Raw genomic sequence first — 16,926 nt, 5'->3', positions numbered from 1 at the left:
ACAAGTCCTCCCTATGAACTATATATACTGGTGAACTCTGTTTTGAGGAATACTGTGTTATTAAATTACTATTTAATTGTATAAATATATCCACCTCTTCCAAAAGCACTCTCAAATAATATTTTCTCTGTATTTTCAAATTACCTTAGAATAATCCATAAATGGCAGAGCATTAGTAAAATAGCATATACAGCAGTCTTATTATTTCTAGCTAATCATTAAAGTACAATAAACATGACAAAAAGTATGTCTAGGTAAATATACACACTCACAAATATTATCCAATCTCTTTCCAAACCTCCTGCGTGCTGACCTTATCAACCCAATTAGATGGTTACCCATTTCCAAAGCAAAGTTAAAGACAATAAACATATCATTGAGAAAAATGAGCAAAGGTTAGCTTCCTGGAGAATTGTTCTTACAATAAGTGTATGATTTTTGTCAATTTGTTTTGAGAAGTGACCAGTGCTACTGGAATAACCTGTTCTATGCTTGTTTCACTGACGTAATCTAGTGGCTGCTGTTGAATATAACATTTCAGAACTGGAAGGAGCTTTAGGAATAATTTAATTCTTCTTCCTCATCCAAGAAGTGAGAAAACTGAGGCCAGAGAGCTTTAATTACTTGCCCGAGTCAAGGTACACCTAAGTTTCTTTACAAATGTAATTTAGAATCTGTGAGCTCTAAAGTCTAAATGAAAAAATATATATATTTCACAAGGGAAATTTTAGTTTGCAAAGTGTAAGGCACTTACCATTTCTAGTCCTTCTCCATTGATACATTGGCACGGTCCTTAAGTTAACAACACGAAATACAGACCAGTGATTCTACACCTCAAAAATAATGCGAGTCTAAACTAAAGCAGGGGTTCTGGAAATGGCAAGGAAAGGATATTTTAAAAATATAAGTCATGGAGGAGGATGACTCCTCAGTTCCCTGGTTGATGGGATATTGTGATAGTCTTCAATCTCACTTCCTACCTACATTCATCCATTTTTCTAAATCATTCTTCAGAATGATCTTCCAATACAGTCCCCATTGCCTACCTTAATCGAGTTCCCTGGAGGCAAATGCTGACACTAAGTGTCATATGAGAGTCATCTATTAGTAAGAGTGGAAAATCAAGGAAGCAGGAAGAGGAACAGGGAAAGGAAGGAGGTCAGGCAAGGCTTCAAGATAAAAGCATATCCACAGAGGGTAACACTGCTTCACAAATGCAAGGCCCTCTGGAGACAGTGGAAGTCAGGTCACTCAAAGTGTGTTTGTAGATCCCTGGGGTCTAAGAACCATGCATTACTGGTGTATGATGAGATAAGGTGCTTGCAGGTAAGTCACTAAGCCCACTGTTTATTTCAGCTGACATTGCTTTCAAAGAACTATTTCTTTATGAAGGAAGCAGTGTGTAGGTTTACGTTCTGCCACAAGTTCACCCTCTCCTGAATGGTAAGAAGTTTGTGGAAAAATCACACCTCAGAATTGTCCTGATCAGGGGAGAGGAAGCAGAATTATTTATATCCCACCACCATCAATCAGTGCTTAAGGACTGTGCCCTGGGGATGTGAAGTGAAAATTCCCAGGCATTTCCACATCTTGGCCGGCGGTGGGGGGAGGAGCTCAAGCAGCCTGAGAGCAGCTTGTCCACAAGGAGATACATGTGATAGAGGTTTGCTGGGAGTAATACTACACGGGTAGATGTGAAAAGTAAAAGACTCCAAGGTGATAAGTGAAGAACACAGACATCATTTGCTAAATTGCCTAGAAAGTCCACACTTTGTCCTAGAGCATGATGCCTTGCTACATCTGCTCTCCATCTTTTCAGTTTCATCTCTAATTACATCCTATCCCCTTCTGCCTCACTCTACACCAGTGGTTTTCAAGTTTGCTTACACATTGGGATCACCTGGGAAGTTTTTAGACCTACTGATGCCTGAGCTCTACACCCAGATGTCCTGGGTTTATTGGTCTACATTGGGTTTTTTTAATTCACCCTTAGGTGATACTCTTGTGCAACCAAGATTGAGAACCACTGCTCTAAGCTTTTTTATTAAACTACTTGCAAATCCATGAGTTTGACATTACGAGGCTTTGCTTGCCATGCCATGAACACTGCAGAAAACATCCTTCCCCATCTTTGCCTTTTGAAATCCAATTGACATTTAAAATGCTATTCATTCTTCAAGGTTCAATTCAACTGCCATTTTCTCAATTACAAGGGTTAAGAAACACATGATCAAAGTGCTTAAAATACTTAGCACCCAACCAAAGTATGGTGAAATGTCCTTTTATACGTTACTGGTATATACACACAATAATTTCACCACTTAGGAAGCAATACTAAAGAAAAACCTTTATGTACAACTCCGTTTAGGTTGTATCCTAAATGTCCATCACTAACAAAACAGTTACATAAACCATGTCATAGTCCTCCAATGAAATATAACAATTGAAAATGATACTTTAAAAGAATTTTTAGGGCTTCCCTGGTGGCGCAGTGGTTGAGAGTCCGCCTGCTGATGCAGGGGACACGGGTTCGTGCCCTGGTCCGGGAGGATCCCACATGCCGCGGAGCGGCTGGGCCCGTGAGCCATGGCCGCTGGGCCTGAGCATCCGGAGCCTGTGCTCTGCAACGGGAGAGGCCGCAGCAGTGAGAGGCCCGCGTTTCGCAAAAAAAAAAAAAAAAAAAAAAGAAGTTTTAATAGTCTGGGGAACTATTTATACTGTCACCAATCAACCACACATAATCAGTTTATAAAACCTCATATATGAAACATTATTATCTACTTTCAAAAATGTATGAAAGATTGGAAAATAGATCAAAAAAAAATAAATCAACAATTATTCTAAATGATGGGATTATTAATACAAAAATAATATCATTAAAATTACCTACAACGACTGTTTTGACTTATTAAAAAATTAATACTTTCCCTGTTAATATTTCCCCATTCTGTATTAATTTCTCTCATCAATTTTTTTTTTTTTTTTGAGGTACACGGGCCTCTCACTGTTGCGGCCTCTCCCGTTATGGAGCACAGGCTCCGGACGCGCAGGCCCAGCGGCCATGGCTCACGGGCTCAGCCGCTCCGCGGCATGTGGGATCCTCCCAGACCAGGGCACGAACCCGTGTCCCCTGCATTGGCAGGCGGACTCTCAACCACTGCGCCACCAGGGAAGCCCTCTCTCATCAATTTTAACATATCTTTTGTTTATATCTCTCTTGTGACCCTTGGATTATACCTTGTATTTTTTATTGAGGTATCATTTATCAACAGTGAAATCTTCAGAACATAACTGCACTGCTGAATTGCTTTTTACAAATTTGTCAGAAGGGTTTCATTACCCAGAAAGCTTTTTTATAGCCATCCCTAATCAATCTACCTCCCACCCTGTGAGAAGCAACCACTGATCTGATTTATATCACCTTAGGCGAGTTTTGCCTATTCTAGAATTGCATATAAATGGAATCATACATTATGGACATTTTCCTCTCTTACGTAGAATAATATTTTTGAGATTTATTAATATTTTTGTATTTATTAGTAGCTGGTTCCTTTTTATTGCTGAGTCAAATCCACTGTGTGAATATACCAGCTTTTTTATCCAGACTCCTGCTGATGAACATCTGGGCTGTTTCCAGTTTGAATATTGTAAATAAACTCCTACGAACATTCTTATATAATGTTTTTGTGGACGTTTGTTTTTGTTTCTCTGGGATAAATACCTACATGGCAGATGGCCTCCAAGATGGTACCCAATGATCCTTGCTTCCTCGTATCCAACCTCTTGTGTAGTCACACCCCACATACACACATTTACACCACCCACTGAATAGGGCTACTCTATGCAATCAATAAGATACTGCAAAAATGTATGGAGTACCGCTTTTAAGACTAGGTCATACAAGCTGTCTCCTTGCTCTCAGATCATTCAGTCTGGCAGGACACCAGCTGCCAGGAGGACACTCAAGCAGCAATATGGTGGGATCCAAGTGGTAAGGAACTGAAGTCGCTTGCCAGCCACCATCCTCAACTTGTCAGTCATGTGAGTATGCCACATTCAAAACAGAGCCTCCAGCCCCGTCCAGCCTTCAGGTGACTGTGGTCCTCCTGTATTAACTGAAACCTCATGAGAGACCCTGAGGCAAACCACCCAACTAAGCCCACTCTGAATTCCTGACCCTCAGAAACTGTATGAGATGATAAGTGTTTATTATTGTTTAAGTCATTAAGTTGTGGTAATTTGTGAAACAGATAACAGACACAATCTAGAAGTGGAATTTCTGGATCATAAGACAAATTTATATTTAACTTTTTAAGGGATACTGAGAGTTTTCCAAAGTGGTTGTGCTATTTTACATTTGCAGAGTTACAGTTGTTCCATATCTTTGCCAATATTTGGTATCAACAGTCTTATTTGTTTTAGCCATTCTAGTAGGTATGCAGTGGCATTTCATCAGGGTTTTAATTTAGATTTCACTCATATCAAATTACATTGAGCATTTCATATGCTTTACTGTGTGCTTTATATTTTATGTATTGTTTTTTTTCTTCCAATTTCATTGAGATACAATTGACATAGGGTACCATATAAGTTTGAGGTATATAGCATAATGATTTGACTTACATACATCATGAAATGATTATCACACTAAGTTTAGTGAACATCATGAAATGATTATCACAATAAGTTTACTTTTATAGATACAAAATAAAAGAAAAAGAAAAAAAGCATTTTATGTACTGTTTATGCTACTTTCACAAGACCAAAGAGGCATCTACCACGGAGCTTGGTTCTAATCAGGGGGGTGGTTCTAAACACTAATTTGTTCATTAGTGAGCAGGTTTTTCCCATCAAAACTTAGGAATAGAGATAACCCTGAGCTGGTTCAAACATAGGAGCTGTAAATTGCTCAAGATAATTGTATAGCTCAATTACTAGGTAGTAGAAATTTATAATGAGATGTTAAAATCTTCCCTTCCTTTAATTTCCTAAGAGAAAAATGTGTCACACTTCCCCTTTCTTATTTATTGAGATTTTTCTTGCTCAGTACACCTGGCATTGCACTGAAAGTCTTACATGATTAGATGGAAATAGAGTGACCCTCTTAGGCAGAACATTGAGGCAACAGGGAGACATAAGTTAAATTAGTAAAATCGACACATGATAAATTAAATTTGCTATCTGAAGAAACAACCCTTAAGAGACATTATGTTACAAAGCCAAAAACAGGCAGTTCTTAAGCATGACCTAATTAACAGTATAAACATATCTGTAGATTAAACTTGCCATTACTGGTGGAATGGTCTCATTAGAAGGAGAAACAATGCAACCAGGAAGCCAGAATTTTCTATAATTTATTCAGTATGTATAGAAGAGAACAATGCTGACTGGGGGTCAGAGGACAGCATGAGAATTCTAATCACTAAAGAGGTGTCCTCTATTGTGGGACAGACGTGGGGCATCAGTTGTGTCACCATGGCCTAAATAACAGAACTTCTCCTTTTACCTTTGTTCAGACCCATGATAACCAAATAGCCTGATGACTAATTTAGCTTCTCAGCAAGACTATACACTGGAGCAGACCCGAGTGTTCTGATTGCAACAAAAGAAACAGTTCCCACTGTAAAGAATAAATGGACCCAGGAAGAGATGAGCTAATCAGATAATGAGCATATTCTAATGGGCTTGCCGGTAGTGTTTCACATATTTAATTAGTATGACAGATATTGATTTCACAAGCTGCAGTTGTGCTAAAAAAAAAAAAAACTGGTTTCATTTTTCTATGATGACTTAAATCCTATTTTAAACCCCATTTTTCCTAGTGGCAAATAACCAACTTAGTCACTTCAAGATGTTTTTCAGTCAAATCACGGTTTCCTCTGTCACATGAGGATTTTCCCAGTGATATCAAGGTTCCCCACATTCCCTACCTTCATCTATGTGTGTTTATTTAAGACCTGGAGAATGGATGGCGGGCAGGGCCACCATGTTTTATAATTCTAAAAACCCAATCGTGAACGTATAAATGTTTGCGTCTTTTTTTTTTTTTTGCGGTATGCGGGCCTCTCATTGTTGTGGCCTCTCCCGTTGCGGAGCACAGGCTCCGGACGTGCAGGCTCAGCGGCCATGGCTCACAGTCCCAGCCGCTCCGTGGCATGTGGGATCTTCCCAGACCGGGGCACAAACCCGTGTCCCCTGCATCGGCAGGTGGACTCTCAACCACTGTGCCACCAGGGAAGCCCCTAAATGTTTGCTTCTTGCTCAACCTTTGTCCCTGCTAATGTTCACTACAAATGAGTAAATGAATGGTTTTTTTCTGTCAATACTTAGGAATAAAAGTCCCACCTCATGAGGTCTTTTGAAGGTAGGGATCGCCTTATCATCTCCACACAGGTCAGCCTGTAAATCCAAAAGGCTTCTTCACGTCAAAGTTAGACAATTCATCCACCTGCTTCTATGTAATTCTAAGGGCATGTGAAGAGGTATGTACTGGTTATCTACTGTGATGAAGCAAACTACCCAAAACTTAATGGCTTACAACAATAATCATTTTATTATGTTTATGACATGTGGGTCAGATCTTCAAGGGCTGGGCAGGTTGTTTCTTCTGCCTCCCCTAGGCTCATTTGGTGCTGTATGGCTGGTGTCTGGACAGGTTGGAAGTCCAAGATAGTTTCACTCACACACCTGTTGTCTTGGTGGAAAGAGATGGCAGTCTGGGCTTAGCTGGGCCCCTTTCCCTATCCAAGTAGTCTCAAGACTTCTCTATACAGGCTTTCCAGAAAGATGATCAGACTTCATACAACTGGCTTTCCCCTGAGGGATAATTCTAAGAGATCCAAGTGCAAGCTGCAAAACTTCCTATTACCTGGTCTTAAAACTCACAGAAGGCATTTGGCGCCACCAGAGCTCCCGTGGTCCAAGCAGTCATACCACCTTTGTGCCCTGTCCTCACTGGGGCAGACCCAAGAGCTCCAAGGTAGCTGCAGGACCAGACTCCTGGGGGGCACCACATGCAGAGGTGGGGATAAAACCAAAGCTGAACCCCAGGGCTGGGGCGACTAGGAAGATTGAAAATCTTTCCATCAGCTGTACAAGCTGCCGGTTAAATCCCCACAATCAGACAGGTAGACTCCTGCATCTATGGAATATCTGAGTAGACAATGAGTGTTCCCACAAATGAAAACATTCCAGCTCTGGGAGCTGTGGACTTTGGGGACAAGCACATTCAGGAATTGGGCCAGATCAGAGCCTGAGTGGTCCCCACAGGGCTTACAGCAGGTCCAGAGACCAGCCTAGAGGCAGAGGAGAGCCTCTTGGGGAGGTGGAGGTGGGCTGTGGCTCACGGTGCATGCAAGGACACTTTCAGCTGAGACCCCAGGGAAATATCATTATTACTGTTAATTTTACTATATTTTGATTCATTCTGTTGTTGGTCCTTGTATTTTTTCCTTCTTTCTTTTTTTTGTTTTTTGTTGGTGTTTTAGTGTTTTTTTTTTAGTCTTTTGGGACCTTCGTGTTCTATAACATAATTTTATTTTTTTAATATATTTCTATTTTTACTTTCATTTTCTCTTGTTCTGTGTTCTTTTTCCCTTATTCTTTTCTTCATCTTTTTCTTTAATATATTTATTATTTTTTTTTATATTTCCACTTCTATTTTGCTTTTCTGTTGTCCTGTGTTTTTACCCTTTTTAATTTTATTATTAATTTTTAATCATTTTTATCAGTTTGTTCTGTTTCCTTGCTTTATTCTTCAGTTGGCACACTGCTTTGGTTTTGTCTTTAGGTTTTGTGTCTTTGTTAGTTTTGATCATAATTGATTTTGTTTTTTGGGTTCTTCTATTTGTCGGGTTGTACTTTTCATTTTATTTGATTCTGTGTTTTTTTCTTGTGTGTGTGTGTGTGTTTCCTTGTTTCTGTTTTTGTTTGTTTAATTTTGTTTTTACCATTTCTCTGGGGTTTTGTTTGTCTTTTTTTTTTCTTTAATATATTTTCTATTTTATTTTTTCAATATTTCTATCTTTACGTTGCTTTTCTGTTGTTCTGTCTTCTTTCCCCTTTCTCTTTTTCTTTTTTTTAAATCACTTTAGTCAGTTTGTTTTGTTTCTTTGCTTCATTCTTCAGTTGGCACTCTGCTTTGGTTTTGTTTTTTGGTTTTGTGTATTTGTCAGTTTTCTTTTTAATTGTTTGATTTCATTCTTCAGTTCTTTTGTTTGGTTGTTCTCTTGCTTTTTGATTTACTTGGTTCTATTTTTGTTTCCTTTGTGTGTGTGTGCGTTTCCTTGTTTCTGTTTTTGTTTGTTTGATTTTACTTTTTACCATTTGTCTGGGATTCTATTAGTCTTTTTAATCCCCTATATTGCCCAGATGAGTGACTTGGGGGTCTTGGTTCCTCGACTGGAAGTCAGGCCTGAGGCTCTGTGGTGGGAGTACTGAGTCCAGGATGCTGGACCACTAGGGAATTCCTGGCCCCAGGGAAGATTAATCACGAGAGTTCTCACAAGAGGCCTGTATCTGAATCCAAGACCCAGCTCCACCCACTGCCAGCAGCTCACAGCGATGGATGCCTCACATCAAATAACAAACAAGACAGGAACACAAACCCACCCATCAGCAAACAGACTACCTAAAGTCATACAAGCTCACAGACAGCCCAAAAGACACCACCTGACACAGCCCTGCTCATCAGAGGGAAAAGACTCAGCTCCACCCACAAGTACACAGGCACCAGTCCCTCCCATCAGGAAGCCCAATTAAGCCATTGGACAAACCTCACCACTGGGGCCAGAGAACAGAAGCAAGAGGAACTAAGATCCTGCAGCCTGGGGAAAGGAGACCTCAAACACTGTAAATTTGACAAAATGAGAAAACAGAAAAATATCTTGCAGGCAAATGAGCAAGATAAAAACCCACAAAAACAAATAAATGAAGAGGAAATAGGCAAACTACCTGAAAAATAATTCAGAGTAATGATAGTAAAGATGATTCAAAATCTCGGAATTAGAGTAAATACAAGAAACATTTAACAAGGACCTAGAAGAACTAAAGAGCAAACAAACAGTAATGAACAACACAATAACTGAAATTAAAAATACTCTAGAAGAAATCAATAGCAGAATAATTGAGGCAGAAGAATGGATAAGTGGGCTGGAAGATAGAATGGCAGAAATAACTGTCACAGAGCAGAATAAAGAAAAAAGAAGGAAAAGAATGGAGGACAGTCTCAGAGACCTCTGGGACAACATTAAGCACACCAACATTTAAATTATAGACATCTCAGATAAAGAAGAAAAAAAGAAAGGTTCTGAGAAAATATTTGAAGAGATTATAGTTGAAAACTTCCCCAACATGGGAAAGGAAATAGTCAGTCAAGTCCAGGAAGTGCAGAGAGTCCCATATAGGATAAACCTAAGGAGAAACATGCCAAGACACATATTAATCAAACTAACAAAAATTAAATACAAAGAAAAAATATTAAAAGCAGCAAGGGAAAAGCAACAAATAAAATACAAGGGAATCCCCATAAGGTTAACAGCTGATCTTTCAGCAGCAACTCTGCAGGCCAGAAGGGAGTGGCAAGATATATTTAAAATAACGAAAGGGGAAAACCTACAACCAAGATTACTCTACCCAGCAAGGATCTCATTCAGATTCTATGGAGAAATCAAAAGCTTTACAGATAAACAAAAGCTAAAAGGATTCAGCACCACCAAACCAGCATTACAACAAATGCTAAAGGAACTTCTCTAGGCAGGAAACACAAGAGAAGGAAAAGACCTACAAAAACAAACCCAAAACAATTAAGAAAATGGATTACATTTACAAATGGATTAAATGCCCCACCAAAAGACAGACTGGCTGAATGGATACAAAGACAAGACATGAGGGACTTCCCTGGTGGCAGAGTGGTTAAGAATTGCCTCCTAAGGAAGGGGATACAGTTCAATCCCTGGTCAGGGAACTAGATCCCACATGCATGTTGCAACTGAGAGTTTGCATGCCACAACTAAGGAGCCCACTGGCTGCAACTAAGGAGTCCACCAGCCACAGCTAACACCTGGCACAATCAAACATAAATAAATAAAATTAAAAAAAAAAACAAGACCCATATATATGCTATCTACAAGAGACCCACTTCAACCTAGGGATACATACAGGCTGAAAATGAGGGGATGGAAAAAGATATTTCATGCAAATGAAAATCAAAAGAAAGCTGGAGTAGCAATACTCATATCAGACAAAATAGACTTTAAAATAAAGATTATTACAAGAGACAAGAAAGGACACTACATAATGATCAAGGGATCAATCCAAGAAGAAGATATAACAACTGTAAATATCAATGCACCCAACATAAGAGCACCTCAATACATAAGGCAAATGTTAACAGCCATAAAAGAGGAAATGGACAGTAACACAAGAATAGTACTAGGGGACCTTAACACCCCACTTAAACCAATGGACAGATCACCCAAACAGAAAATAAATAAGGAAAAATAAGCTTTAAATGACACATTAGACGAGATGGACTTAATTGATATTTATAGGACATTCCATCCAGAAACAAGAGAATACACTTTCTTCTCAAAGTGCACACGGAACATTCTCCATGATAGATCACATCGTAGGTCACAAATCAAGCCTCAGTAAATTTAAGAAAACTGAAATCATATGAAGCACCTTTCCCAAACACAATGATATGAGACTAGATATCAATTACAGGGAAAAAACTGTAAAAAATACAAACACATGGAGGCTAAACAATACACTTCTAAACAACCAAGAGATCACTGAGGAAATCAAAGAGGAAATCAAAAAGTTCCTAGAAACAAATGACAATGAAAACACGATGACCCAAAACCTATGAGATGCAGCAAAAGCAGTTCTAAGAAGGAAGTTTATAGCAATACAATCCTACCTCAAGAAACGAAAAATCTCAAATAAACAACCTAAACTTACACCTAAAGCAATTAGAGAAAGAAGAACAAAAATACCCAAAAGTTAGCAGAAGGAAAGAAATCATAAAGATCAATCAGAAATAAATGAAAAAGAAATGAAGGAAACAATAGCAAAGATCAATAAAACTAAAAGTAGTTCTTTGAGAAGATGAACAAAATTGATAAACCATTAGCCAGACTCATCAGGAAAAAAAGGGAGAAGACTCAAATCAATAGAATTAGAAACAAAAAAGGAGAAGTAACAACTGACACCAGAGTAATAAAAAAGAATCATGAGAGATTACTACAAGCAACTATATGCCAATAAAATGGACAACATGGAAGAAATGGATAAATTCTTAGAAAAGCACAACCTTCCAAGACTGAACCAGGAAGAAATAGAAAATATAAACAGACCAATCACAAGTACTGAAATTGAAACTGTGATTTAAAATCTTCCAACAAACAAAAGCCCAGGACAAGATGGCTTCACAGGCGAATTCTATCAAATATTTAGAGAAGAGCTAACATTTTTCCTTCTCAAACTCTTCCAAAATGTAGCAGAAGAAGGAACACTCCCAAACTCATGCTACGAGGCCACCATGACCCTGATGCCAAAACCAAACAAAGTGTCACAAAAAAAGAAAATTACAGGCCATATCACTGATGAACATAGATGCAAAAATCCACAACAAAATATTAGCAAACAGAATCCAACAGCACATTAAAAAGATCATACACCATGATCAAGTGGGGATTATCCCAGGAATGCAAAGATTCTTCAATATATGCAAATCAATCAATGTGATACACCATATTAACAAATTGAAGAAGAAAAACCATATGATCATCTCAATAGATGCAGAAAAAACCTTCTTACAAAATTCAACACCCATTTATGATAAAAACTCTACAGAAAGTGGGCACAGAGGGAACCTATCTCAACATAATAAAATCCATATATGATAAATCCACAGCCAACATCATTTGCAATGGTGAAAAACTGAAAGAATTTCCTCTAAGATAAGGAACAAGACAAGGTTGCCCACTCTCACCAATATTATTCAACATAGTTTTGGAAGTCCTAGCCATGGCAATCAGAGAAGAAAAAGAAATAAAAGGAATCCAAACTGGAAAAGAAGAAGTAAAACTGTCACTGTTTGCAGATGACATAATATTATACATAGAAAATCCTAAAGATGCCACCAAAAACCACTAGATCTAATCAACGAATTTGGTAAAGTAGCAGGATACAATATTAATGCACAGAAATCTCTTGCATTCCTATACACTAACAATGAAAAATCAGAAGGAGAATTTAAGGAAACACTCCCATTTACCACTGCAACAAAAAGAATAAAATACCTAGGAATAAATCTACCTAAGGAAACAAAAGACCTGTCTGCAGAAAACTATAAGACACTGATGAAAGAAATCAAAGTTGATACAAACAGATGGAGAGATATACCATGTTCTTGGATTGGAAGAATCAACATTGTGAAAATGACTATACTACCCAAAGCAATCTACAGATTCAATGCAATCCCTATCAAACTACCAATGGCATTTTTCACAGAACTAGAACAAAAAATTTCACAGCTTGTATGGAAACACAATAGACCCCGAATAGCCAAAGCAATCTTAAGAAAAAGGGAGCTGGAAGAATCAGGCTCCTGTACTTCAGACTATGCTACAAAGCTACAGTAATCAAGATAGTATGGTACTGGCACAAAAACAGAAATATAGATCAGTGGAAAAGGACAGAGAGCACAGAGATAAACCCATGCACATATGGTCAGTTTTTCTTTGACAAAGGAGGCAAGAATATACAATGGAGAAAAGACAACCTCTTCCATAAGTGGTGCTGGAAAAACTGGACAGCTACATGTAAAAGAATGAAATTAGAACACTTCCTAACACCATACACAAAAATAAACTCAAACTGGTTTAAAGACCTAAATGTAAGGCCAGACACTATAAAACTCTTAGAGGAAAACATAGGCAGAACACTTTATTACATAAATCACAGCAAGATCCTTTTTGACCCACCTCATAGAATAATGGAAAGAAAAACAAAAATATACAAATAGGACCTAATGAAACTTAAAAGCTTTTGCACAGCAAAGGAAACCATAAACAAGACGAAAAGACAACCCTCAGAATGGAAGAAAATATTTGCAAATGAAGCAACTGGCAAAGGATTAATCTCCAAAATTTACAAGCAGCTCATGCAGTTCAATACCCAAATAAACCAAACAACCAACTCCAAGAATGGGTGGAAGAGCTAAATAGACATCTCTCCAAAGAAGATATACAGATTGCTAACAAACACATGAAAAGATGCTCAACTTCACTAATTATTAGAGAAATGTAAATCAAAACCACATTGAGGTATCACCTCACACTGGTTAGAATGGCCAACATCAAAAAAATCTAGAAATAATAAATGCTGGAGAGGGTGTGGAGAAAAGGGAACCGTCCTGCACTGTTGGTGGGAATGTAAATTGATACAACCACTATGGAGAGCAACAGTATGGAGGTTCCTTTAAAAATTAAAAATAGAAGTACCATATGACCCAACAATCCCACTACTGGCCATATACCCTGAGAAAACCATAATTCAAAAAGATATATGTACCACAGTGTTCATTGCAGCACTATTTACAATAGCCAGGACATGGAAGCAACCTAAATGTGCATCAACAGATGAATGGATAAAGAAGATGTGACACATATATACAATGGAGTATTACTCAGCCATAAAAAGAAACGAAATTGGGTTATTTGTAGTGAGGTGGATGGACCTAGAGTCTGTCATACAAAGTCAGAAAGAGAAAAACAAATACCATATGCTAACGCATATATATGGAATCTAAAAAAACAGTACTCATGAACCTAGTGACAGGGCAGGAATAAAGATGCGGACATAGAGAATGGACCTGAGGACACGGGGGGAAGCATATGCTGGGACGAGATGAGAGAGTAGCATCAATATATATACGCTACCAAATGTAAAATGGATGGCTAGTGGAAGCTGCTGCATAGCACAGGGAGATCAGCTTGATGCTTTGTGATGACCTAGTGAGGTGGGACAGGGAGGGTGGGAGGGAGACACAAGAGGGAGGGGATATGGGGATATATGTATACATATAGCTGATTCACTTTTTTGTACAGCAGAAACAACACAACATTGTAAAGCAATTATACTCCAATAAGGATGAAATAAATAAAACTCACAGAAGCTCACTTCTGGTACATTCCATTTGTCAACCAAGCCACTAGATTAGCCCACATTCAAGAAGGGAATTAGTCTTTGTTTCTTAATGGGAAGTAGCAAAAAAATTGTGGCCACCTTTAATTTGGGTTGGGGAGGAAAATGGCAAGATTTTTCCAAACTGCTCTGGGGGTCATAAGAAACTCAAGCAGTTTAAGTCAAACTCTCGTGACCTTGACACACCACATCACATCATGCTATATTATCATACCTACTCAACTGGTGTAATACCATTCCAGCATATGAGGAAATCCCACTTGTGAAAAAAGTCACAGCTCCTCACTGCTCTTGGACTTGTATCACCACCTCCTCAGGGTTCAGTTTTGGAGCAGGCTGCAGAGCAGAGAACTTCTTTTCAGGGAATAACTCCATTTCCATCTTCCTTAGCTCATTTTTCTACCCAAGGCAAGAGAATTTTATATTTATCCAACAACCAGGACAAACCAGGGCTTGAATGAATGAATTTTCTTACTTGCCTGGTATTTATGATAGGGCTTGAAAATTCAAACTTCAAAGACTATTTAAAAACTTTTTCTTCTCTGTGGTCTACTGAAGCCTCCCTTCTCTGAGTCATGGAGACCAAGATCTAGATTGAAGAGGCAAGTAGAATTATAGGTAAAAGGTTTTGCATGAGGAAAAAATCACCTCATTAATTACTTCAGAATAATTTTTGTCACTTTTATAAATGGGGCTTCTGGCTGTTCCATTAGTCACTCATGAGTTTGTTCAATTCCTTCTCTCAGAGACTTGAGCTGATTAAATCTGGGAGCAATGATAAAAGTGAATCACTAGGCCTGCAAATCTGAGAACCCAACTCCTCACTACATTGAATTCTAACAAGGGCACCCTTTGGGGCTCTACTTCATAATAACAGTAATTAAAAGCTACCTTTTATTTAATTTGTACCTAACACTGTGCAAATTGCTTCACACATATTACTTTATTTAAATACAGTAAAAACCCTATAAGATAGGTCAGATTATTATTTCCATTTTACAGATGAAGGAACTGAGGCACAGAGAGATTAAGCAATTTGCCCGAGGTCATACAGTGAAAGGGGTAATCTAATCTAGGTAATCTGGCTTTAGAGTTCATGCTCTTAATCACTGTGCTATTGACTCTTCAATGTTTGCTTTAAAACTGCAAAATACAGTAAGTGCCCTACATACAAACCTTCAAGTTGCGAACTTTCAAAGATGTGAACATGCATTCCATTAATGTCAGGCATGAGTGAAATTGCAGCTTGCCCTCCATCTCCCATTGCTGATGATCCTTCAGCTTTACCATCCTTCTCTCCCTCCTCCAGTCAGTAACTCTTCTTACCTGTTCACTCAATGCCAGCCCCTGTATGCCAGCTGTTTTACTATACTACTGTACTTTTCAAGGTACTGTACTGTAAGATTAAAAATGTTTTCTTTATTTTCTATGTTTGTCTGCTTTTATGTATTATTTGTGTGAAAAGTTTTATAAACCTATTACAGTACAGTACTATATAGACGACTGTGTTAGTTGGGTACCTAGGCTAACTTTGTTGGACTTACGAACAAAATTGGGCTTACGTACACACTCTTGAAATGGAACTCATTCATATGTAGGGGACTTACTGTATAATTCTATAGTTGTTAACTACTTTCTGACAAAACTTTATTTTTATTATACCAAATTTTGTCTATAGTCATGTATGTTGAGTGAGGTTCTACTTTCAACATTTATTTGCCAAATGTCTTGCAACATACCAATCAGGAATTTTAATGAACCAGTTATTTGGATGTGAAGGTTGAAAACAGCTTAAAAAACAGTTTAACAATAGTAAATTTAAAATACAATAGAATGTATAAAGTTAAAATAGCCTAAATGTAGGTTTTACTTGTTTGAATACAAACTTCAAAAAAATTTTAATAACTCAAAGCAGGTGAATATTTTCTGAAAAGAAAAAATAATAACCTATGGATTGACTATTATTACTTTGATTTTTATTGACAGGAAAAGAGTTCTTATAGTGACTATGCTAAGAAATCTCTTTCTTTATATCCCTGTCACATCTGGTGACAGCAAAGGTTAACTTGCTAATCTCCAGTTGTGGACTATAAAAACAAAGTATTAGACTTCAAGAGAGGAGAGCTATAAGAATAAAGTAACAGTGAATCATGCATCCCAACTCACAGCTGCTCAAATAAATATGGTACCTCAGAAAACTCAAAGGAAAGGCCCAGTTGGAATCAACCTTCACAAAAAATGTTAGCCTGAATGCACTGTGCCTTGACTCCAAATAGTTTTATAAATATAGAAAGGTACCTTGAAATGCAGCCAATCAATTTTTCAGTTGAGAAAAACCTTCTTTCTTTTAAATACACTTTAAATAATCTTTTTTTATGCTGCAAAGAAAATCATATATAGGGAAAACCTATACAGATACCACTAGCTAGAAGAAATCCTGGCAGGCTGGAATCAGAAGAAATAAGGCTGGATGGGCTTCCCAAAACCTGAACATAACTTTAGGAGTGGTACTGATTTTTGGTTCTGTTTTCATTTTCCCCCAAACTCTCTTTATCATCAATGCTATCTGACACTCTCAATCCCAAGACATTCTTCCTGTATACTTGGACTTTTATACTGTGTTAAGCTGATTAATTCCAGCCTCACCAGCCAAGATTGGAACCAAGATGGCCATCTGTATTACAATAACTTTTAATCATTCTTGGGACTGACCAT

The sequence above is a fragment of the Hyperoodon ampullatus genome (assembly GCF_949752795.1).
Source record: "Hyperoodon ampullatus genome assembly, chromosome: 4".
Classification (NCBI taxonomy): domain Eukaryota; kingdom Metazoa; phylum Chordata; class Mammalia; order Artiodactyla; family Ziphiidae; genus Hyperoodon; species Hyperoodon ampullatus.
The sequence above is the reverse complement of the archived record's forward strand: the minus strand, read 5'-3'. Positions refer to the sequence as shown.